This window comes from Dreissena polymorpha, chromosome 6, assembly GCF_020536995.1.
Source record: "Dreissena polymorpha isolate Duluth1 chromosome 6, UMN_Dpol_1.0, whole genome shotgun sequence".
Classification (NCBI taxonomy): domain Eukaryota; kingdom Metazoa; phylum Mollusca; class Bivalvia; order Myida; family Dreissenidae; genus Dreissena; species Dreissena polymorpha.
Window position 1 is genome coordinate 38,236,401 of NC_068360.1, and position 27,250 is coordinate 38,263,650.

At 35.1% G+C, this 27,250-nt stretch overlaps 1 long non-coding RNA gene across 2 annotated transcripts; it reads right to left on the reverse strand.

Annotated features, from left to right (window-relative positions):
- Nucleotides 1-8,961: 8,961 nt before the first annotated feature.
- Nucleotides 8,962-16,066, reverse strand: LOC127834409 (uncharacterized). 2 transcript variants are annotated; one of them, XR_008027924.1, is made up of 4 exons: nt 15,978-16,066; nt 12,541-12,691; nt 10,403-10,481; nt 8,962-9,400 (listed from the first exon to the last, which is right to left on the reverse strand). It is a non-coding gene; the product is annotated as an uncharacterized LOC127834409 (long non-coding RNA). The 2 variants fall into 2 exon arrangements; XR_008027923.1 differs by lacking the exon at nt 15,978-16,066 and having other exon boundaries at nt 12,541-12,952.
- Between the last annotated feature and the right edge of the window lie 11,184 nt (nt 16,067-27,250).

The following is a 27,250-nucleotide window of genomic DNA, read 5'->3' on the forward strand; positions in this document are numbered from 1 at the left end:
GCTAGTTCGCAAGCAAATATAGACAGTTCTTTATTGTATTTTACCTTGCAATGATGTATAATGACATTTTTGGTTGATACACTACAAAAGCCGCGCCTGCTATTTCAAGTTCCTCATTTTTGCTACCGTCAGTGAAATAATTCCCATATTTATCTGTTACATAGTTTTGAGCTATAGAGCCACTGTTTGGGTCGTTGTCGGATTTTTTAATTAATGTTGTTAGATGTAAGTTAATATTTGGTTTTGATAGATTTCTTAAGCTAAAGTATGTAGGTTCCTGTGTTTTAATGTCAAAAGTCTCATATTATTTGCCTAGCTCGAGCACGTTCTGCGCGTACGGGAGACCACTTTTCTTTTTCCGTTTTTGGTAGGCCGGGTCCAAAGTAACACTAAGATTAATTGGGAGGTGAAGTCCCATAGATAGCGTGCGCGCGCGGTATTTTAGTTGGTTAATTTACCTTTGTTGACCCAGTTGTATCATTTCACATTCAACGTGCAGCAGAACGGCGCTTGTAGATTTACGTGTACCAGTTATAATTTTAAGTGCCGTATTTTGGATAACTTGTAATTTATTGAGTAATGTTTCACTGGCTGAATTGTATGCAATGCTTCCGTAGTTTATTTTTGCCCAGATAGTGGCTTTATAGATACGCATAAGGGATTTTTTTATCCGTACCCCAGTTGTTTCTTTGGATGCATTTTAGAAATTGAGGTCCTTTTGGCAGCGTACAACTAGTTTAAGTCTTTCCATGTTAAATATTTTTCAAATGTTATACCCAAAAAAGTAATGTTGTCAAGGAGCGGAAGAGGAGCACCACATAGAGTAAGTTGTAGGGGGTCGGGGGTTTTCTTAGATCGAGTTGCTTTACGTGCATTGGCCGCTACCTTTTGTGCACTGGCAGGGAATAAGATTGCTTGGGTTTTTGTGGGATTTATTTGGAAGCCATACGATGCGCTCCAGTTTTCTATTGCAGTTAGGGCTTTTTGGATTTTAGTAATTGCTGGATTCGGCGATTTTGATGTGGTCCATATTGCACTATCGTCTACAAAAAGTGATAAATTGATTAGATCAGTGTTATTTTGTGAATTATGTGCATAAATTTCTCTGTGTAGGGTGTTCATAGTCACGGAAAATAATATTGGAGATAGGACAATACCTTGGGGACAGCCGTTTATAGTCTCAACTGATTCTGAAGTCGCGTCATGCAGTCTCACTTTTTTACGCGTTGTAACAAAAGCTGCAAGCCAGTTGAGCATTTTACCCTCTATTCCTAACGTATTAAGTGTTTTAATGGCGTTTTCGTTCCATAGATTATCGAATGCGGCTGTGAGGTCTAAAAATACGGCTGCTACGGTTTGACCGAGATTTTGGGCTCTTTTAAGATCAGCTTCAAGGCGTACTTAATGATCTTCGCAAGAGTGGTTAGATCTACAGCCCGATTGGACTTCTGAGATTTTGTTATGTTTTTCAAGATACGCGCAGAGTCTCGGTTTTATCATTTTCTGCATTAGTTTGGTGAACGAGGTTAAAGAGATCGGCAGATATGAAGCTAGAGAGTCTTTAGGCTTATTGATTTTAAGGATCGGAATTATTGTGGCCTCGTGCCATTCATCAGGAAGAGTACCTTCAGACCATGATTTATTATAAAGGGCAAGTAATTCTTGTTTCCCCGAGAGTGGAAGTTGTTTAAGTATCTTATAATGGATGTAATCGTCGCCCGGCACGCCGTTTTTGCATGTAAGAAGAGCTGATTCGAGCTCGAACAGGCTAAAATGAGCATTGTATGTGTGCGTTTTTTCCTCCGTAAGAGATTGTAACCAGATAGTAAATTCATTTTTTGTTTTTATTTTCTTCGCAATAAACGTTTCAGAGTAGCCTTCGTCACTGCTTACTTTTTGATAGTGTTGTACCAGGGCAGAAGCTTTATCAGCGTTAGATACAAGAACTTCGTTGTTAACCCGAAAGATAGGTGTATTAGTAGGGGATCAGCCTTGCATGCGCTTAACTTGATCCCATAGTTCTTTGCTAGTTGTTTTACGTGAGAAATTATTACAAAATTCGTTCCAGCTTTCTAATTTTGCCTTTCTTAATACTTGTTTAGCACTTTTGCGGGCTTCCCTATTGTTGTCATACTTAGGTCCGATTCTGATTCGGATACATGTTCTTCTACATTTTTCACAATATTTAATGGCGTCTGTGCATTCTTGATTCCACCATGGTACAGACCGTTTGATTTTTTTAGGTTTTTTGCTTACAGTGATTAAGTTATCAAGCGCAGTTTTAAGTTTTGTTATATAGGATTTAAAGTAAGAGTTGGTGTCAGTATTATCTACATTAGGAAGGAACTCATTATTACACTGAGTTTTAAAGTTGTTCCATTGTTCAGGTGTGGCTTTGTGTATTTTCCATTTGTGTTGTGTGGACTGAAGGGTATTCTCTATTCTTGTCTTAATGTTTATAATGATTGGAAGATGGGCACTTCCAAACGAGTCGTCAATGACATTGAAATTGCTTATAGCTTGAAGATGGGCTGAGGTAAGGGCTAGATCAATCGCGCTGTCGGTTTGATCTTCGCGATCAGACAATCTCGTTATTTGACCGTCGTTAAGGAAGTTTATGCTGTTATTGTTAATTAATTTTAAGAGATTTTCAGAGTTATCGTCGCATCGTGGATCACCCTCGGGGTTCCAGCAGGGGTGTTTTAGATTGAAATCGCCAACAATAATATTATTCTTTCTATGGTCAACTGAATGGAAAATTTGTGCATAGTTTCACAAGTATTATCTTTAGTTTGAGCATATACGCATTGAATGCGGAATGATTGGTGCTTAGTCAAGTACAGTGTGAGGGCACACGATTCAATGGGGGCAATCCTGATCAATGTTTATTTTAGTAAAGGAAATGCCCGATTTTACATATATTGCTACACCAGTGCCTATACGTTTTCCTCTTTGTTCACCTCTCACAGGTTCTTGATATCCTTTTTAATGAACTTGTCTGTGGTTACTTTTGTAGTTCGTTTCCTGGAGACATAATACATGCACTTCGTTGTTATTAACATAATTATAAAGCTCGCACATTTTTGCATTTGAGTTATGAGTAACCCCTCGGGCGTTCCACGACATAATTGTATGGCTGTTAATATTATGAGTATGAACTGTCGCAGACATTGGGAGTTTGGTGTGTTAAATTGACCTTGCGTACGGGCTTAAGGCTACTGGACTAACTTTATATATTCCGTACGCGTGGCGAAAGAAGACCGGAAACGGCGGTGCAATCGCGTGTCCTTTGCGGAGGCTATGGCGCATGATCGGGGTCGAGCTGTTACGGGCCATGCGCAGCCGGTTTCTATGTATATTGAAGGGAGAATACGCGGGGTGGTCGGATATCCTGTGTCGTTGCTGATGATGGCTTTGTTGCCTAGGTTGTTGTTGTTGCCTTGTTTGTTGCGGTGATGGTATAGGGTTGAGCATTTTTTCAGGGTGATCTGAAGTTTTTGAGCTGGAGGGTAGCTTATGCTGTTGTTGTTGCTGTTGGCGGAATGTATGTTCAACATTTTTTGTGGCTACATTATTTGTGTTTGATGTTGATGCCGGTTGTTCGGGCGGAGTAGGAGTGGTATGCTCAATATCATATTGCGCCTCATTTTCGGGGAATTTGTTTTTAAGTATGGACACAATTTCTGTTTCAGATTTACCTACTAACTGTTTAGCTATTTGGGCAAGATTGGGTCGCTTATTTATAGCTTGAAGGTTATTGATGTATTGATTGGTAACCTTTAAGTTTTTGCTGTTGATAGTAGATTGGTATTTGAGATAAATCGGACACCCCTTATACGCCGCGCTGTGCCCGCCGCCACAGTTTGCGCATTTCCTAGAGTGCCTGGTAGTGCAAGACGCGTTCAAATAATTCCTCGCGCAATGTGGGCACTTCGCGTTATTGTTACAAACATTGGACGCATGGCCGAACATCTGGCATTTAAAGCATCGAAGAGATGCTAGGAGCGCGGGCTTAACATTGTGGCCTAGTATATTTGTTGGGGCGTTTTCCGTCTTGAATGTGACCGTAATGACATTGTTTTTAAGACCATTATTGACTGCTTCTACGTTTGATTTGTTTTTTGATCGTTTTTTAATTTGTCTATATCCGTGCTTTTGGGAACTTGGATGACACCCCTTGCAAGTTTAGTTTGAGCAATTAGCTTGAAGTCAAATCTATCAAAGGAGAAATGTTAAGCTTGATTGAGTGCGTCGTCCCTAGTTTTGAAGAGGAGACCAGCTTTGGACTTTTTTAGGGGTCTTACTCTCTCAGAGCCTAGCAGTTTGATAAAGGCTTCCCCTATTGCCTTAACCTTCTCTCGCGGGAAGATCACTCCGACAGTGGTAAGGCAAAAGGTAAGCCATATTGCCGGGGCATGTTTATTGGTTTGGGAGCATGATGGCCCGTTGGAAGGGGGAGTAGTCTGATTCGTGGTCGATGGGGTTTTGGTCTTATTGTCATTAATTGTCTTGGGAGTCACGGTTACAGGGACGACTGGGGTTATTGGGGTGTCATCGGAAATACGCGTCGCTGAATACGGAGCGCCAGACTCGGAATCAATTGAGATGTCCCCGGTGCGGAACATTGCGCGCTTGATTTAAGGGGTTTCCGTCATTAAGGTGTCCTTACTGGAGAACGGCTTCTTCATTCTCCTGAAAGCTGTCTTAAATTGCCCAGACATAGTAATGATAGGAAGTGCGGTAAGGTTTGATTTAGAATAATACGTGTACGGTAGTCGTTTTTCTTAAGTTTATCTTAATTATTATTTCCCTTGTAAAATCTCAATCCTGTTTTCCTTAAGCTGTTTGCATGCAATGGAATGAAGCAATTGGGTACTTATGTCTTCGATTGCGCCGCTCGCACAGTGTTTGGATTTAAGTTGACTGAGGAATACTTTGTTCTTTACGTGCGAGGTGTTAATTATTTATCAATTATTTGCGGTTCGATAGAGACTTCGCGAGTAGTCTAATGATTTCCGGTCTTTTCTCCCCCTGGACGTTTCTCCCCTGGTCTTTTCTCCTCACAAACCGTAGTCTTTTCTCCTCCCAACAATTTTTTTTATTATCTGTATATTTAGGTAGGAGAAAATGAAGTATGTGATTGACGAATGGTTAATGAAGGAGCATTTTAGTATATATATATATAATATATATATATATATATATATATATATATATATATATATATATATATATATATATATATATATTAATCAGTGAGTAGTGTTATTTTTAATTATATTTTGTTATAAGTCTATAAGACTATGAACATATTATTTTAAGTTGATTTAAACTAATTAAATTAAAATTGATTGTTAGTTATTCTTGCATATTTATGAAATGATCAAAAGATGTTGTTTTTCACACCTTCTTAATATGTTGATATGTACTTCAGACTGATTGAACTGTTTGATGTCTAGTTATTAAAGACACAATTTAATTAAATTATCACATGTATGATTGATCTGGAACATTGTTGGTTGATAATTAAATAATATAAAAAGGGTACAAATATTTAAAATTTCATTAACTGTTTTACAAAACTAAAAATTGTTTTTGATTTATATCATAGTATTATGAGTAAAAAATGATGATTTCAAACAAAATAAAATAATTAGTAATTGTGTTGTGTTTCTGTTTCTGTTTAAAATATATTTAAACTTTTATTAAATGTTTTTCAAAACTAAACATTGTTTTTGCTGTATACCATATTATGAATAAAAATTGATGATTTGAAATAAAATAAATTAATTTGTAATTATGTTGTGTTTCTGTTTAATGATCAGTTAAAATGAGCTAAGATGTTGATTGGCACACTCTTTCAAATAAAAAAGGATGATACATTCCAACGGATGACACATTCCACCCATGTAATTAAGCAAGAATTTTTCACAAGAATGTCTTAGGGATTCAAATTTATATTTTACAGTTTGGAAATATTTATTATGCCCCCCTTCGAAGAAGAGGGGGTATATTGCTTTGCTCATGTCGGTCGGTCTGTCGGTCGGTCGGTCTGTCGGTCCGTCCACCAGGTGGTTGTCAGATGATAACTCAAGAACGCTTAGGCCTAGGATCATGAAACTTCAAAGGTACATTGATCATGATTGATCATCATCGCAGATGACCCCTATTTACTTTGAGGTCACTGGGTCAAATGTCAATGTCACGGTGACCCGAAATTGTAAAATAGTTTCCGGATGATAACTCAAGAACGCATACGCCTAGGATTATGAAACTTCATGGGTAGATTGATCATGACTTGCAGATGACCCCTATTGATTTTGAGGTCACTAGGTCAAAGGTCACGGTGACCCAAAATAGTAAAATGGTTTCCGGATGATAATTCAAGAACGCATACGCCTAGGATCATGAAACTTCATGGGTAGATTGATCACGACTTGCAGATGACCACTATTGATTTTGAGGTCACTAGGTCTAAGGTCAAGGTTACGGCGACCCGAAATAGTAAAATGGTTTCCGGATGATAACTCAAGAACGCATTTGCCTAGGATCATGAAACTTCATAGGTAGATTGATCATGACTCGCAAATGACCCCTATTGATTCTGAGGTCACAAGGTCAAAGGTCAAGGTGACCCGAAATAGTAAAATGATTTTCGGGTGATAACTCAAGAATGCTTTTGCCTATGATCATGAAACTTCATAGGTGCATTGATCGTGACTCGCAGATGACCCCTATTGATTTTGAAATCACTAGGTCAAAGGTCAAGGTCACAGTGACAAAGAACGTATTCACACAATGGTTGCCACTACAACGGACAGCCCATATGTGGGGCATGCCTGTTTTACAAACAGCCCTTGAATTAAATTCAAAATTAATAATCAATATTCAAAATTTGGGTTGCTACACATTTAAATCACACACTTATTTTAGCAATTTATTTCAATTTCTATCATTCATTGTGTGATCTAAATCTTTAGCAGTTTAACTCAATAAAAATTATTCACTTGAATAATCTAGTAACTTTTTGCATTTTGTGCATAAATTCTTCGGCAGAATAAAAAGAAGCTTAGAATATGTTAAACATAAATGTACATACTGAATTCAAATTAATGTATTGATTTATTTTGAAATATAATTCTTAGTTACTTTATTGTTAATATTTTTTAAGTATTGGCTAACAATATAAAGAAGTGAAACTCCAGCTGCTGGAGCAGTATTGAATTTTCATTAAAAACAATTAGTTGGTCCTTTATTTAAGGCAAGTGACCGATTGCCCTAACAGTACAAAACAGCACAATATAGCACAATACAAAACCAACATAAATGTCTATTAAAATGTTAAAAAAAAGATACAACATAATTAAACTAAATTTCAAATAAAGACTGTTTAAATAAATTTAACATTATAATGTTGAAATGACATAAACACACTCAATCTATTTAATTGTCAAATAATGAAAATGAAGCAATGATAAACTTCCTTTCTCTGATGAGCTTGATTGATCACTGATTGAAATAACATTGATTATTCAATCAGTGACTAATCAAGTATATCAATCGAGGTGTTAAAACTAGCAGATTAATCCCCAGTATGAAATATGCTGGGAGGAGAAAATACTATGGTATTAGGAGGTGAAAAGACTAGGGGGAGAAATGTCCAAGGGGGAGAAAAGACCAGGGGGAGAAAAGACCGTACACCAGTCTAATAGGTCTTAATTGAGAACTAAATAGGGCCCTTTTGATTGGTTAATTAGTAAAGCGGTAATTCGTAGAAAACAGATGGTCCCTGTTTTCGCGTTCTAGTTAGTTTACTTTCGGTTATTAGCGGTTTGATGAATGATTCTCGAGTAGTCGAATAGTAAATGGTATCTACTTCTAATTGGTCTTAGCTTAATAGGGGTCTTTGGGTGCTTAATTGGTAGTGCGGTAATTGGTAGTAAACAGAGGGTCCCTGTTTTCGCGACAATTGCAAATTGCAAGTGCTAATTGTTAGGAGATCTCTAATCCTAATGAGCTTAGGTTTTTATACTGTAAAGGTTTTTTTTACATTACACTTAAAGCGCTTATTCTGTATCTTATTTTCTTATTCAATAGCTTTTCTTAGAATATTGTATGTAGATTAACTTAATACAATATTGAATTGATATATAACCATGTATTATACTGTGTTCTTTTGTTTAAAATTTAAAAGTACACTCTAATGAAAAACTTTTGAAATTGACGTGATTAACTTTTAAATGTTAAATTGGCTAGATTCTTATCTCAGATAATTTCACAGTGCTATTACAGTAAAGACATTAAAATACTAATCGATTACTATCTTTCGAAATACGGACAAAACCCCTCCCGGATAAAAACCCTCCCGTCATTTTCATAGGGGGCGGACGAAAACTCTCTCATGAATAAACATGGGCGGACAAAAACCCTCCCATGAAAAAAACGGGGGAGGACAAAAACCCTCCCATGAAAAAACGGGACCGGACAAAAACCCTCCCGTAAAAGAAACACTTAATGTTGCATTCATTAATCCGATAAAATTACCCATTGTGTGTATTGTGTATTGTGTTTTGAGGGGAGTGAAATTGAAAGAAAATATGTATCCATTAACTGTAAACATTCCGCATCCTAATTTGCATATATATCCGATAATCCAATATAATACCAACATCAATTAAAACATAAAATGAGGCCATTTATAGACAAGTGAATTTAAATTTAGATTGAATGCAATACGATACCAGTGCAACGTTTAATCGCATCATACGCTCATTAATGCAAAAAACGTGCTTTCCGGGAAGTTTCTGACAACTTTGCGAAAATGAAAGTAAAATTCTGTTAACAACTTACAATTCGTTAGCATGTAACTAATTTGTCTTAATTACTTATTTAATTTAGCTTTGACTGTAACGTTTTCGATTGCATTTTTGCAGACAATATATAAAGCATACTGTAGTGTCAAATATGTCAATGATTCGGTTATTTAGGCCCACTAATCAGCTAATCATAACAATTAACTAGTTAGTGGCATACAATAATATGTATCAAAATAGCAAACTGTGAATCTGCAACTGCTGACAAAAACCCTCCCGTGAAAGCAATTAAACACCGACAAATGTAATTGCTTCACACATTGTTGCATTCAGTAATCCGCAAAATGTACTCAAAATAGCAAACTGTGAATCTGCAACTACTTTTAGTTATAAGTAGTTTAATCACAGAATCACTCCACTGAACACCCAGTCATCTGTGCCCAGCATCCAACGCCCCTGGGATTCTGCGCGTACTGATAACCGTGTGCCCTCTAAGGGACACTCCACAGTCCAATAACCATAGTAGGACCACAGCAGACAGCAACCATAGCCATTAGGCCAGTGGGGGGACAGAACCCTCATCCAACCTGAAAGTAAACACCATAAAATTAGGAACTTTAAATGTTAGCGGCATCAAGAAAAGACTAAATTACCAGGAATTCACTGATTTCATAGGTTGTTATGATATATTTTGTATCTGTGAATCTCACACTGATACACACGATATTATAAAGATAAATAACTATGATTATTTTGCGAACCATAGAAAGCAAGAATATAAGCGCAAGTCTGGTGGCATTGGTATATTTGTTAAAGACAAGCTTGTACCCTCAATTAACATTTTAAAGTCAAATTGCGAATATGCCCTTTGGATCTCTATTGATAAATCTCTTACGATGCTTGACGAAAATATTGTCATTGGTGCTGTATACGTCCCACCCGAAAACTCTAAATTTTTTAACGACGATGAATTTATGACCTTTGAAAATGAAATCTCCCAGATATGTAGTGACCATAAATACGTAATTCTTGCAGGTGATTTCAATGGCAGAGTAGGCAGCATGAAAGATTACATAACCACTGACCCACATTTAAATGACATTTTCGATATCGATGACGACATACAGAGTCAACTAGACAAATACAAAACTCTTGAAAAATTATCCGTCCCACTTGCCCGCACCTCTCAAGACCATCGAACGAATGCACATGGCCTCCGTCTTATACATGTAGACTTATGTAAGAACAACAACATTTTCATTCTAAATGGTAGACTAACCTCTGGAAATAATCACGATATGCTTACATTCAGAAATAAATCCACAATAGACTATGTTATTGCCTCATCTGATTGTTTCTATTTTGTTTCGGAATTTCAAATCATTGAAACTGACCTAATATTCTCGGATGGCCATAATGCACTCTCATGGTCAATAAATATATCACATAGCAATCATCCAAATATAACTCCAAAAAGTAAAACTTACACCAATCAAAAACCAAAATGGAAACCTGATCTCGCCAGCCAATTTGTTAGCAATATCAACCCTAATGCGATTGACCAAATACTTAACCAAATGGATACTTACCCCAAATCGCAGCAGACCATAGAGCACATAACTGATGAGCTGCAATCAGTCTTCCATCAAGCATCCACCAGCACCTTCCCTGAAAATAAAACACATTTTCAAAATAACCATTCAGCTAACAATAAACCATGGTTTGGTCCTCAATTTTTCAAAGCACGCAAAAAGTATCACACTGCCAAAAAAATTTATAATAGCAACAAAACCACATTTAACAAAAAAGAAATGACGAACGCCAGCAAAAAATACAAACAAACAATGAACCACCATATTAATGCAAACAAACAAAACATGTCAAACAAACTTCGATCAATGTCCGACAAAAACCCCAAACAATATTGGTCATATCTTAACAAACTAAAACCAAAATCAAAAATCACAGCTACACCAACTCTAGAAGAATTACAGGAACACTTCAAAGAACTAAATACAAACACTATCAATGACAACCGTTTCAATGACACAAACGACCAATCACATTATACAAGCACCACACTTAATTCCACAATCACCAAAGAAGAAATAGAAAAATGTATTTCAAACCTTAAAAACTCAAAAACTCCTAGCCCATTTGACAACATTCTTAACGAATACATAAAGTCCACAAAACATCTACTTATGCCTGTTTATTGCAAACTATTTAACTACATACTAGAACCCGGGTTCATCCCACAAAGTTGGCTCAATGGAATTATAATACCCATATTTAAAAACAAAGGTGACCCTAAAGATCCTAGTAACTACAGACCCATAACTATCCTCAGCTGTCTTGGCAAACTTTTTACTTCAATACAACAGATTAACTAAGTTCTTTAATGAAAACAATATCTTAGATGAAAATCAAGCTGGCTTTAGAAAAGGCTATTCCTGTTCTGATCACATATTTACACTTCACTCACTAATTGAATTAATGAAAAAAAAAGAAACAAAAACTTTACTGCGCATTTATTGACTTCTCCCAAGCCTTCGATAAAGTCTGGCGGACTGGCCTCTGGCACAAACTAATCAAACAAAATATAACAGGTAAATTTCTCACTTTAGTTCAAAACATGTATAGCAACATCAAATCTAGTATCTCACTTAACAGTAACATATCTGAACCATTCATATCAGAAATTAGCGTAAGACAAGGTGAAAACCTGTCCCCTCTCCTGTTTTCCCTCTTCCTTAATGATCTGCAAACACATATGCACCTCCAAGGCTCAAACGGCATAGAACTTACAAATCCTGAAGACCTAACTTTGTGGCTAAAACTACTTATATTACTTTATGCTGATGACACTGTTATCATTTCTGACTCAAAAACTGACTTCCAAAATAGCTTTAACATTTTCCATGATTACTGCGAGAATTGGCATTTAAAGATAAACCTCAGCAAAACTAAAATTATAATCGTCGGTGCTAGACAACTTCAAAACTTTCATTTCACACTAGGCATCCATCCCATAGACATAACTGACCGTTACCACTACCTAGGGATAACACTCTCCAGCAATGGCTCTTTCCTAAACGCAAGAAAACACCTAGCTGAACAAGCAACAAAAGCAATGCACCTATTATATATCAGAGCAAACAACGTAGAACTTCCCATAGACTTAATCCTTAAACTTTTCGACCACACAGTGCTACCAATTTTAACATATGGTTCAGAAATATTTGGTTTTGAAAACATAGACGTTTTGGAGAGAGTACACAACAACTTCCTCAGAAAAATTACTAAAGCCAGAAAATCTACTCCTATATATTTTCTATACGGTGAACTTGGCAGGCATCCAATTGCAATCAATATTAAAACTCGTATGATCTCCTTCTGGTGTAGAACTCTTCAAGGCAAAGAACAGAAAATATCACATCAGATTTATAAGTACATGATGAACCTCCCAAACTCAAATTTTAAATGGTCAAACAAAATAAAAGAAATACTCACATCAGTTAACCAAAGTAGCATATGGGATAATCAGTTTCAAATAAACCAAATTAATATCCACCGCTTAGTTAAATCACAGTTACTAACTCAGTTCAAAACCCAATGGCACCACCAATTACAGCAAACACACAAAGCACAAATATATACCAGCTTCAAGCAATCACCATCCCTTGAAAACTACCTTATTAAACTCACCAAAAAAGAATACATTTACCTATTCCAATTCAGGACTGCTAACCACTGGTTTCCAGTCGAGACGGGCCGATACGACGGAACCCCATTTGAAGATAGAGTCTGCAGGCTATGTAATTCGGGTCAGGTTGGCACCGAACACCACTACCTCCTTAACTGCGATTTCTTTAATACTGAAACAGAACAATTCTTAGGTAATGACACACATAATGCTTCCCTTAGCTCATTCTTATCATCAGAATCCGTACCTTTACTTAAAAATACAAGCAAATTTATACGCTTTATATTCAGTAAATTTAAACGCTAACAAAGATTCAATACAAGTACACATTTGTTTATAAATACAAATGCCACCAGACCACCAAATTATAGTATATGTTCTACTACAGTGCACTAATTGATTGTTAGTTTTTGTTAAGTCTCGATCTAATGCGTTATTATGTACTTGGAAATGAATTTCATTTCAAAACCTGTATAGCCATCCTTTTTATTATTAATTAGGGCACATTATTGTCTAAATAGTCTCCCCTTAATGATAATAACTACATTACTGCTTCTTCAAAGAGTCTACTTTTTTCTTACATCCGTTTACTACTGTATAATCTGTGGTTACCTACTTGAAATTGAATAAATTCAATTTACATGCCACATTCTCAGTCGTATGTACATGTATGCTTTACCGTTATAAACATTAATTGTTAAGCATGAGGAACATTTATGCGTATAAGTTATATTTAATTACTTGTTAATACTTAGTATGTGTATCAGTGTGAGAAATGTACATAAATTTGCTATATTCTTAATTTCATTCGCTAGTTGATGATTGTATTATATTAATTCGGTTGGGTTTTTCTAATAATGTTATATATCATGAGGAACATTTATGCTTATAAGTTATATTTAATTACTTGTTAATACTTAATATGTGTATCAGTGTGAGAAATGTACATAAATTTGCTATATTCTTAATTTCATTCGCTAATTGATGATTGTATTATATTAATTTGGTTGTGTTTTTCTAATAAATATATCATGACTATGTGTACTTTCGCATCATTTTGATATGTTAAAAATATGTACATATATTTATTTGCTTTTCATGATCATGGCTTCTAAAACAAATACTTCCTCGGAAAACCGGCCAAAAATTTATAGAATAAATTGCAATAATAATAACCAGTTTATAACTTATTACAATTTCCTTTTGCTAGTGATTTTTATAATTCTGTACCATTTCTATCTACAAATTTGTGTTTTGTTTTAAATAGCCGACTTCTACCACCAGTATAATAGAAAGTTGACTGTAGTTACCTACTTGAAATTAAATAAATTCCATAAATTCAATTTACATGACACATTTTCAGTCCTATGTACATCTATACTTTACCGTTAAAAACATTAATTGTTAAGCATGAGGAACGTTTATGCTTATTTAATTACTTGTTAATACTTAAAATGTGTATCAATGTGAGAAATGTACATAAATTTGTTATATCCTTTATTTCACTCGCTAACTGATAATTTATATATCATGACTACGTCTGCTTTTGCATCATTCTGATATGTTAAAAATCTGTACATATATTTATTTGCTTTTCATGACCCTGGCTTCTTAAACAAATACTTTCTCGGAAAACCAGATAAAAAAAAAATCATTGAATATATTGCAATAATAATAATATCAGTTTATAACTTATAACACGGAGTGTATATTGACAGGAGATGAATCGAGAATTTGACCCTTACTGTAGTAAATTCAATCTTATGCAAAAACTATTCATCCGATTTTATTGGTTTATACGTTATCTTGTTGCTTATTAATTCCTCTTTCAAAAAATATAACTTTTAGTATATTCCCGTTGTTATTAATGGATTTATAGCGAGTTAAACACAAGAAATACACATTTTATGTTTTACCACCGCGCGTTTTAACGTGTTGTGGCTATCGATCTTTTACGATTAGCGTACAGCGAAGCGCCGAGGTTATACATTTTGATGTACCCACTCACGTCTTTTGTTAAATTACAGTTTCATTTCTCGGCCGATTTTGACAATTTATATATCATTAGAAAGCTTACGTTACGTAGTAAACAGATACATCAATATATATTAAGGTTTTTCTTCTGATTTCGACAGCCCGGCGAGTTATAACTTTAACTTTTGCAAATATCATACCGTTTTGGAGTTTTAGAATCTAGATTTACGGTTGACATGTTCGTACTTAATACCAATTTGTAGCGTTTATAATTGGAGTTCAGTTTTAAAAATTACATCTTGCTTAGGAGAATAGAATTCTGTATACGATAGAAAAAAAAATGTTTAAAAACGATTTAAAAACGAAAGTAATTAAGGAATGAAGGCGGGAAAATTAAGCGCGCGTTCCTAACGCACTGAACTGATGCTACGGTCTTGGCGATTATGCTTTTGTTTAGAAACCGGCCATTGAATTTCTTTTGCCATCTTATTATATTTTTTATGGAATATATTGTAGTATTTTGTTCACGAAACATATCAATAAAGCTTATTATAAATGAATCTTAATAAATTAACGATTTCAGCTCTTGTTTATAACACAGAAAGGGTGTTAAATTTATGATGAAACAGCGTTTATAGCGGACCCTCTCGATATTATTCGGCTTTGCATGCATACTTGCAATAAAATGGGTGTCAAAAACATTCATCGTTTGCTATTTATTATCAGCAATGTAATTATGTATAATTATTTGAAATGTTATTTACCTTAAATTATCAATTTATTAAAGATTCTTGAAAATCACGGTCCGTGTTACGCGGGTCATTTCGTATTTTGACATCAGGGCACAATGTCCAACTATTGAAAATCAGATTTTTTTTCACCGGGACGATGACGGCTTGGATTTAGACAGGCAGACAGATAGTTTATTCAGACTTAAACAACAGTACATCGTCTTCAACTCAAATATATAAATTATTTTTAGACGAATTGTTAGGTGATTACACATACACGCAAATGTTGGTTACTAATTACAAGCTCGTAATTATGAAAATTGTTTATCATCTGAAATTACGTATTGGTGTAAATGCCCTTGTATAGCATTAGTATATACATCCAGCATTAAAATCATGTAATTTATTATCGTATATGTTTTTCTTTTCGCGGTATTTAATTCATGTGTGCGAATTATCGTTTTGTTTTTAATAAGCCGACTCATACCACCATTATAATAGTAAGTTGACAAAAAATCACCTCTTGATACCGCTTAGGCCTTACTCATTCCTTTTGCATGCAGTACATACAATTTGCTTAATCCTAACGGTATCTATTGTGTCCTTGAGATGAACAGCTATCATGGCCTCGGGTTGCTCCGACATTATCCATTCGCCCATTGGCAAATTTCATTGTGCGGGTGCAGTCGAGCGAATAAATCACGAAAAAATATGTCTGCAACTATTCCGAATACAGAAATTAAAGCTACCAACTGCAAGTTGCACTATCGCCTTAAACGCACTGTTTTAACCTGCACTTTTTAAATAAACATTTTACTTTCCTGAAAACTGCTATCGGTAACAGCGCGTGCAAAGTTAAGTGACGTGTGAACAAGACAACCCCGCATAATTAAGGCTAAAGATCACTAATAATATTAGAATCCTCGACAAATTAGGCTACACAATTACGAACCGTTATTTCATTCTCATGCATTGCTCACTATGTATGATAATTTGGTGTTTTTTGTAATTGATTAACTTTTCCCACATTCTCGTAGTCAATATCTTTATATATGCTCATTATGAATACCCCCACCCTCGCTGGATAATATGTGCTGGTGTTGCTAAATTATCGGAAGTCAAAATATTGTTATAAAAATTGTACTTTGTTATATTGCCCTTATTGTATATGTTATATACTTGGGTGAAAATAAAAGTTCTGTTCTGTTTTGTTCTGTTCAAATCAATTAAAAGCAATTTAACGCCGACAAATGTATTTGCTTCACATAATGTTGCATGAATTAATCCGAAAAAATCACTCAATGCTGACAACATTTGTTCAAAATATCATACTCTGAATCTGCAAATATAAAAAGCAATTTCTTTGTGTAAAGGCACACAAGTGTCTACAATGTTTGTTTTTGTTTATCAATTGATTATGCTTATTTGTCAATGTATGTTACATTATACTGTCTAGACTTCATAATACTTGTTATAAAACGAAATAAAGAATGTCTTGGGAAGCCTGTGTCCGCCTCTGGTTTTTTTTTTGCGATGATGACTAAAAAAGAAACACGACTTTGATGTTCTTAATGCACTGGCCGGCGCACAATTTGATATTTTATATATTTTATATAAACACCCTACCTGTTACTCATACTAAGTAATCAAGAATATCGTAGTTCTTATCATTCTAAGTAATAATACAAATCTTAGTTCAAACATATATAATTGACGTCAAATGGGTGAAAAATAACAACTTTTCAATTAGGAAATATTTTAATTAGTCAATATATAGTGTAATGATACCTACTGAAGTGAAGTCACTATTACAAAAAATAAATATCTCGGATAACCGACAACAAAATACAAATGTCGGAAATGACATTCGGAAATGACCGATTTCGGATTAAAAATTCATAAATAATTGTTGATAGTTGAATTCGTGGCTCAGATCATGGGAGGGTTTTTGTCCGGTCCCGTTTTTTCATGGGAGGGTTTTTGTCCTCCCCCGTTTTTTTTCATGGGAGCGTTTTTGTCCGTTCCCGTTTATTCATGGGAGGGTTTTCGCCCGGCCCCTATAAAACTGACGGGAGGGTTTTTATCCGGGAGGGGTTTTGTCCGGCATTCCTATCTTTCGCGTTCTTTTTTCAAAGGATATTACCAAAGATATATTTCTATTAAGTATAAACCATGTCTTGCTGTTATCAATTAAAAGAATCTCAGGTAATCTAAATCGAGGAAAGAATTTGATAATGTTAAAGTCACTTATTTTTAGAAAAGTTGGTAAAAAAACTTACTACTTTTCCGTAGCCCTTCTTTTTCCCTGTTTCTACCGATTTTATCCACACAATTATCACTGAAATATTACCTTTCCTTCTAACACTGGAGCACTTGCTTTTAAATTATACACTTAGATTTAAATATATTCCATTAATTAATTAAATAATTTTCCTTCCTGCACTGAAGCACTTTATCGCTAATTACGTTTTTATTTAACTCCACTATTCGCCATCAATTAGAAGATCCTATAAGACCCTAAATTCGATTTATTATTTCCAAATTAATTTCACTATTAATCCAATTTTATTTTATTAATCCAATATTTCCAAGATAATCCGCTTAATTTCACGACCTTACCTAACGCAACGAAAATGCCGAGGTGCGAAGAAATACGTCCAAACGCCGCGAGATGAGCGACACGAATGAGAAACACGTATATGGCTCAATAACAGAGGTCTAGATAAACATACCATGTAAATGAGCATGTAAATGAGCATGTAAATGAGCCACGCAGGCTAATACTTTCCGCTTTGATGATAGTTTCTATTTCTAGAAAGCCTCTTCTTATTAAAAAATAATATTAGGCGGAAAGTGTCGTCCAAGATTAGCCTGTGCGGATTCCACAGTCTGATCTGGAACGTCACTTTTCGCACATACATTAAACCCCCTTTTCACAGAGCGAGGCTCATATACACAATTCATTTTTTAAAGGGATACAACTGTTAATTTCCTACACAACACTACGATGTGAACAATAGCCCAAAGGTAACTTCCAACACAACGGATTAATTCTATAAGGACAGAAAAGGCGATCTCGCTCTGAAAGCACCGACAATCCATCACACCCTTCCCATCTTCTTCCATCTCCATAAACGCTTTCTGCGTCATTGGCATCAGGATGTGCACTCGGTCGGGCGTCCGGTCAACCCGTACACTTTTCAGAAGCTCTGTCCGGAACGTCTTCTCCTCTGCGGACCGCTTGTCGCTGTCTTTCATGTGATCATATATTAAATCCCGGATGCAATTGCGCTCCTCGTCTTCCGTAGTGGGGAACTTCCGGAGCGACTTCTCCACTGGCCAACGTCGCGGTCTTTCGGGGACTGCTTGTAGTATTCCTTAATTGTGACAGAAGAACATGTCAGAGATTTCCTTGAATCAATGTTCAACTTGAAATAATTCATAAAGGGAGAACCATCAAATCTAATTAAATGTTTCTATTATAAAGTATTATCACGAACTGTTAATGTTAATGTTAATATTTACATAAATAATTAACATATTTAATGAACTGTTTATTTTACAACATACTTACACATGTTTTTGCACAATGTTCATTATAACAGTTACTGTAAGCACCACTCTCATAACGGTCTCTCTTAGTTGTTGCAGATCTGACTATGTGTCGCATGATGTATTCCGCACAGAATACAGAGGTTACAGAGTGGTGTTTATGCAATTATAAATTCGGATCTCAAAGTTGTTAACCATTTATTCGTCTATAATCATTACGTTATATTCATTAACAAAGTATCAGTTTTGAAAATAGAGAAACATCGAATATTTACACACTTTAAATTGTGGACCTTCGTTTTGACTGAATTAAAAAACCATGTAGAATTACAGCCGTAGTAGCCATAACAATCGTTAGGCTAGAACACTGTTTAAATTGTTTGTGCTTTTGAAACAGTTGGCTTAGAATTACTGTACGCACATACACTTATAATATTAGTTGTACTGAAAATTTGTAAATGTGATGAACACATATTTTTGTCTTACTGATAAGTTAAAATAAATTATAAATATTTTAACCGTAAGAACTCCGAGTAGGAGGCCACAATCGTTATGTCAAAACACGTTGTGTATCAATGTGTTATAAAACTACTAGAATTATCTAGAGTTTCTTTCGTCATTTAACACATTTTTATCATAACAGGTAAACAGCTAAAAGTTATATACTTATACGCGTTGTTTGGTAAAAGCTAAAATACATACGGAATATTACGCTAGTGAATTGTTCCAAGAGTTTGTATCACTCGAGTGGCTTGTGCGATGACGTATCGAGTGTGATGCGAAATAGCACAAGCCACAAGAGTGATACAAACTCTTGGAACAATTCACTAGCGTAATATTCCTTTTATTATATCCAACAACTAACGAAAACAGTTAACAAATGTATTTTTTACTTTAACAAAACTGACAAAACAATGACTTAAACGGTACGCCATAATTTATTTAAGACGCGTATGAATACAGTTTATGTAAATTAACGTGTAAACATTCGAACCGGGAAAACACAGGTTTCCGACACGCTTACCTTAATGCCATCGTTAATACAATTTTTATAACAATTAGGTTGACACATTTAATCCGATGTTTATAACAAAAACGTTTAAACGATATGCACTTCCACTTCTATCTTCCATGTCTTTATCGAAACTTAGTTTAAACCACACTATTTTATTGTATTCCTATCGAGATATACATTTATGCATGATAAACACACAGTCCAAAACACGTTTTTAACACATAGTTGACTGCTAAAAAACACAAGGTCCGACATGTCCTGACAGACCTTAGATAAAACTGTTGTGTTTTGCCACAACAATGACGTCACACGATGCACTACGTAATATATTTCGTAATAGGGTATGTAAGTCTCGTCATGTGACTACCGATATTTCTATTTTCGGTGCGTGTAATGTGACGTCATTAAATGGGTCGAAGTAGTCCGGCTAGTATGGTAATACGGAATTGGAAACAGCGAGTAGCGTAATACGAGATTTTTTATTTCAACGATTGATACAACCTGTATTTTGTTAAAAACATTAAACATGTATATAATAAATATAAATATTGAGCAGTCTTCTTGTTGATGCTCTGTCAGCTGCTAAGACACACTAATGGAGCTGGCGTTGTTGCACCTTAGCCGAGTCTGAATGTTTTAATCAGTGTTTGTTTTCTTAACTAAAAATGTTATTTTTTCTTAATGACGGAGCTTCGATATTAATTCGACAAGTATACAATGACAATGAAATTGTAGTTTTAAAATTTTGATTGATTAAAAAACTTGCCAAATTGTTGGAATTGTGTGTTCCAATCCAAACTGACGAAAACGAATATGGTAACTTATAATCTTTCGAAGGATTTATTAGTTCTATTTCAATTGATGTTTCTTGAAATATAGATTATGAAGACATTGAACACACATTTGACTTTGAGGTTCAACTTGAATGTTTGTTTCAGTAACATTTTCGAACTTATCTTCCACGTCGAAACAAACCACGGCGGAAACTCGGGATGGGACCTCAGCCTGCTTGAAACAACACAAGTTAGCTTTGGAGTGGAAACAATTAAAATTACTACATTATCCATAAGAAGAAGAAACTATTTCTTCTTAACTATGTTCAGAGTCAAATTTAAAGACACTGGGTTTTCACATGGACTTAATATGATATGAAGTGTTTGATCATAAGTTCTAACATTTGTCAACAATAAGAATATTTGATACTTATATTAACTGTATTGCTTTGTGCCTAAACAAAAATAAATTGTAATCATGTTATAGTACTTAAATTGAGTTATGCAATGTATATTCTATTTATTTGGTTTTCATTTTTTTATTTTATTTTAACTAGTATATTGTGATGCTGGACTCAGGGCAAGCTTTGGATTGACTTTTAACCGTTTAAAACTCTCCCCCAAATAATGCTTTGCATCGACTCTTTAAAGCGGTCGACCCCAGCATTAATTATGTTCATGAAAAATATCGATTTAAATACATCATCTAATTTCATAAGCAACTTGTTAATGTCTTTATATAAATAGCTCATAGTTGTTCTACCGATAATACGTTGGTCACAGCATGTGTATATCACTTACTTCTCGTAAAAACTGGAAATCAAACGCTATCCAAAATACAAATGGCAAGCGCAGGTCGCCGTGGCGTAGCTCCCCTTTTCCGCCTAGCGACTTGGAGCTCCTTGGCGCGATCTTTAAATATCCACAAAGACACTAAGCACTGGCTCTATCCGTGAAATGACTTGCGAACGTTTTAATAAGCCTTAAGCCTCCTATACAATCAAGCTGAAATAAAAGGACTTAACTACCTAAACTAAGCTCACCTTACATCACACTATTTTTCTTAAATACACGTTATGAAATCACAAAGATTTATGTTCGAACACGTTATGGTTGTTGAAGACGAATGGAATCGGATAATTTCGGGTAATATCGAGTTCATACAAAACGTATCGGTTTCTGTACGAATATTGACGGATATTGTCAAACGGTTATTGATATAAAAATATCGTATATTCTAACCATAGAGGGCTAAAACAATGTTTTGATAGTATAATAAAGTGTGTTTAGACCGAAAATGCCAAACACAAGTTTTGATAGAATAATAGTAAAAAGGGTTTCAACTCAAAATATTCTATTTTCTGACAGCCATCAAGCAGAGTACATTGCGAAAAAAATAATACAAATCAACAACTCTGGCATGCAGATGTAGCTTAGACATAGCTCTATCCAATAACAATAACAACTTAAGCACAAGGCACGGAAAATCTTATTTTGAAGAACTTAAACACTCAAAAATTGCCTCTTTGTTACTCGGCCGAGAAGGCGCAACAAGGCGTACACCTACATTCACACAGTAAACATGTAATGCGTGACCTGCTGCAATCCGTAGTATCATTTTAATGTAAAAAACAATCAAACCCCGTGCTAAAAGTACAGGAATGCACCATTCAAATCAGCTAATTAAGGCTTCCGAACAACTCAGTTTCATCAGTAAAAAAATGTTATGATGTCTAAGTGTATTTTTGAAATGCCAACAAATGCCAGACACAAAAATAAGTCATTTTTTCAAACTGAGGATTTTTCGATTTATAGCCTGAAAGATTGGCAAAACTATACAACCCACTGTGATTAGGTCCAGAACAGCAGAGTAATAGCAATATCAAGGGGTTATGATGCATTAAAAAAAAAGCACCTTCATCTTGCGTTTGAGGTACTCTCTAGTGTCTCGGGTTGAGGGCTTGGACTTGCATGGTCTTGGTTAGAGTAGGACATAAGAAAAACACACACAGAGAACACACTTTAAAATGGTTAATTATAGCATGATGAAGGCTTACAGTTGGAAACAACCAAAACTATTGTCACATTTCACCAGTATTGCGACAATTTTTGTGTATTTCACCTGCAATATAAGCACATGAAACACAACGTTCTCGTACCTTACAAGGCAGTTAAAAGCAATTTGCAATTGGTGAGGGAGAGTTGCGATATAAGTCTAGAGGATCAAATCCAGATAGTAAGGGGAGATCTGTTGATTGTGAAGGAAATTAAACGTGTAAATACAATTCCTTCAAATACCTTTGCAAAAGGGCTCAGTAAGGAGATAGGGCGATAGTTGGCTGGGTTAAATGAGTCTCCAGATTTGAATATCGGGTAGACAAAAGCGTATTCATTGGTTCTGGCGGTACAGAGGTGCGTAAGCAAATATTAAAAATAACTTTGTTTTAAGTTAAGCCCGTAGCAATGGTTCAACTTCAGTTTAATTAACCACGAGATAACTCGGAGTTTCGTTGTGTTTATATGTGAACTGGCTTATGCTAGGCAGGGGCGTATCTGCTATTAGGCACAGCAGGCCCGGGCGTACATTTTTTTGTAAAATGAACACATAAAAATGCTTCAACTTCGAAAAACGCATTAAAATGTTGACCCCGAGGGGGGTGAGGTGATAGAAATCTTATTTCATATTAACATAATCCTCAGACAATTGATTCTGGTCGTGTTTAAATGACATATCTTCCATATTAATTTAAAATTTAGTTCTCTGGTATAAAGATAATACAGAACAATTTAGTTCTATGACATTGATATAAAACAGTAAAATATCAAAGAAAAACAGGCCAAAGTCTTATTTTTTCTTATCTTATAATTTGCCTAGATATGCTTTAAATTACACCACAGGCTTTATAGGATTTACAAATTTTCAAAAGGAAGAACGCGGACCCCCCGTTTTTATGTATTATTACCGGGCCTACAGCTAACAAATGCTAGCTACGCCCCTGTTAGGTGCTTCTGATTCGTCAAGGAGCTTATGTTATGTGACGAAGTTTTTGAGGACAGAAACCTTAGGTGTATCGCCTTTAATTATTGAATCTTGATGGATGAGTGATGTAATAGATGATGTTGCGTTAGAATAAAGCTTTTTTCAAATGAACACCATGATATAATATCTGGCGTTGATTGAAGCTTTTCATCCAACTGCTCTTGGTGATTTAGTGTTTCGCATCTAATTTTGGTAACAACTTTGTTCCGAACAGTTCTGAATTTACACCGATCGCGTTAAAGGGGTGTGTGTGTGGCGTTGCGAAACAACAGTCGCCGACAACAAATGAGATTTTTATGTGAGTGGTTCGATGGGGCGAATTTTTATTAGTCTTTTAGGAAATGTGTTTTCGCCAAAGATAATACGTACTCTGTTTATATAGAATGTATATAGAATTCATAGTGTATACTGTTTTCTTGTGAATAGATATAAACAAGTATGGATTTGACTGATACATTCGTCGTTTTTCAGTACGTTTGGATAACATCTCTCTGGTTGCTAAAATACTATTGATTGATTAAATTCGCATGTGACGTTATCTCTATGACGAAACATACCAGTTTTATCTTGACTCTGTGGATTTAAGGTATAACGACTCGGACGTGTAGTGTTTTTATTTGAACAGTTTAAGATGATTTAAAAAATCGAACGAATCCCAAACTTATCTCGCATTGTGTGTTTTTGTATTGAAAGCTTCGATAGGAATACAATTATTGTAATCGCTCTGACAAATCATTGGATTTTGTAAATCGCGTTTTTTTTTTGTGACAGCGGTTAACATTTGACACAATCGTTTAAATAAGTGTGATTTCAAATCAATACAGATACACGAATGGAATAACAAGAAACAGAATAGCACATAGGTGCTATTTTATTATCATCAGCATTGGATTATAGATGTCATCAAGGTAAGGTGTCTTTAACAATACATTTTGCTGTTTAATCAACCCTGCTAAAGCTAAAATAATGGCGCAAATCTATTATACAGCTTAGTTCAATCGATGTGTATTTTCCAAAGTGTGTGCTACGTGTCATTATAGTAATGTTCGACTCTTTCGTTGAGTTTTGGCTTAATTGTATTGATAACCGTTGGCTAAGACTCAATGCGGACGCCAATTTGTTCAGTTAAACCCGCGTGATCCTTTTAGTTGTTCAGATATGAAAAATCGGCCTGGTTAAGCGGGTCATCATCATAAATTATCATAATATTTAGCCCGCTATATAAGAATTACGGCCCGCTCGCGACGTAATTGTGTTACTATGTATTGTAACGATATGTAATTATATATTTTATATGCCTTGTTTGCTGCAATTATTTACATCCATAAAAATATGCAGCGTCCATGATAAAATAAGGCGAGTAGTTTTTTTTTAAATTTATGTTTAGAACGACTCTGTGTGTATATCTTCATGTACATGTATGTTGGCATCGACATCATTTTGTCATGAGCAATTGCCGCCATATTTGATTTTGATCATTTTCTTTCGAAAATAAAATAAATAAAATCCTTTCGCGGTTGTAATGTATTAAAATGTGCCAAGGCTCGCGCTCCCGGCGTTCTAAGCCTCGCAACATTAACTTCTCTGTATTCAACGCTAACGTAGTATTCTCTATGTATTTTGTGGCCAGTCCTGGACTCGAACCGGGACATCTCGCTGACAGGGCGAGCGCTCTCCCGACTGAGCTAACCGAGCCGCCACACAACTTCTTATCATTTGTAACAATAAGAGTTTCATTAAATAATTGTTCAGTTACGTGTACTACATTTTACCATCGTCTGCAAACTGGAACCATTTATGGGACATTGGACAACGCATGCTAAATAATAAGTATGTTACCTGGCTGATAAATTCAAATCTATATTAAACTAAATTAGTTAGAGATATATACATGATATAAACAGTCTGAACCTAGACAGTGTCAAGATTAATTCGGACGATGACCTAAAACTTGCCCGGACGTCCTTACATTTAACAAGGGTATGTATATCGGGTGATTCAACAACATGCGATAATGTGATAGGGTGACGTGAATGTAAGATAGTTGAACGAGTATATGTATTTAATCTAATGGTATGTACATTATAGAACTTGGGATGACTGCTTCAAACTGTCCTTTCCCAAACATGCGATATACAGACTAAGGTTGCACAATATTTGCACAGTCAGCATTCAATATTGCTGTTCATATTCAATCGTTTGGTTGATTAGCATAATTAACTTGTCATACTGGCCTTTAGAATAATGACACCTAGTTTAGTAGTTAAAAATAACCAGTCGACTAAATTTTAAGAAAGTGGCAGTAATGACTGTGGGGTTTATTTTCGGACAATATTTTTTAACTGACATTGCAATTACACACATTATCTCTTTAAAACAAAACATACACAACTAAATATATTTAAACCAGAACTGACGTTAATCCATTGACTTGGTATACCGTGTGTCGCTTTCTTACTGAACTCCTTAAAGGTAGGACAAGCTCTTACTTTGCGCATACAATTTTATATATTTTGTTGTTACTTAAAGATTGGTGTGTTTGCGTATGTGTGAACTACCGATACATTTTCTCTTCCATTAGAGTTCCACTGCTTATAAGCGCGTCGTTTTATGTGTTTGATCCCTGAATGGTTTTGTGTGGATGAAAGTTGGACTTACCTTCGACCTACATACAGGTAAGTCTAGTTTTATTAGGTTAACAAAAGTTATTAGGTAGCTTCTCGACTTTTTGTAAAAAGCAAAGATGGTAACAAACGGATTATCACATTAAATATCAGGAAGAAATTGTAATGTCAGCGTGTAAAAGACCAATATATTTTCCAATAAAATCATCATACATGGTTGGAGAGATACGACCATAGTCATTTGAAAAGAACACATTAGGACTAAATCTGCATTTTTAAACTAAACATACGTCTCGTAGATATAACACACCGTCATTCAGAGGCAAGGTGGCTGTAGTATTGAGGAAAACATATCCGAAGATAAGAGACTAGAACCTAATATAAAAATAAAATGCAAATAAGAGGTTGCTTTCTTATTGCTTTCATGCAAACCCACACTTTTAAACCAAAACATGCAATTTAAACAGCAGTTCGAAAATGCATTCAATAAACCATTGGCGCTTAGTCACAAATTGAAAGCATGTTACATATGCGTCAGCACATCCGGTTTCCTTCATTGTTACAATTTGGATAACACCGCGTTTTTAAATGTCAATAAAACATTATTTGCACACAAATTATATATTTCAACTAAGAAAACACGAATAGCCATGAACCTGATATTTATATTTATTATGGGGAAATCACATACAATGGCGTTTAGCGAAAACGTGTTCCTGTTGATTTTTGATAAGATCTACGCAGATACGTAGTTATAAATCTGTACTTGACTAAATCGGAAAAATCTAGGGGTACGAAGTTTGATATTACTTTTAATTATTATATGTAAAGATATAACACTTTGATTAATTTACTTAGCATGAAGTGTGCTAAAATGTTTAAATCGAATCTTTTGAGAGGCAAGCGCAAAAATGAATTCAATCACCACTAGAGAGCAATATGCTTCTGATAATATAAGGTTGATACATAGAAAACAAAACAGGTATATGATAAAAAATGTTGTTGGAATTGGGGCGACTTTA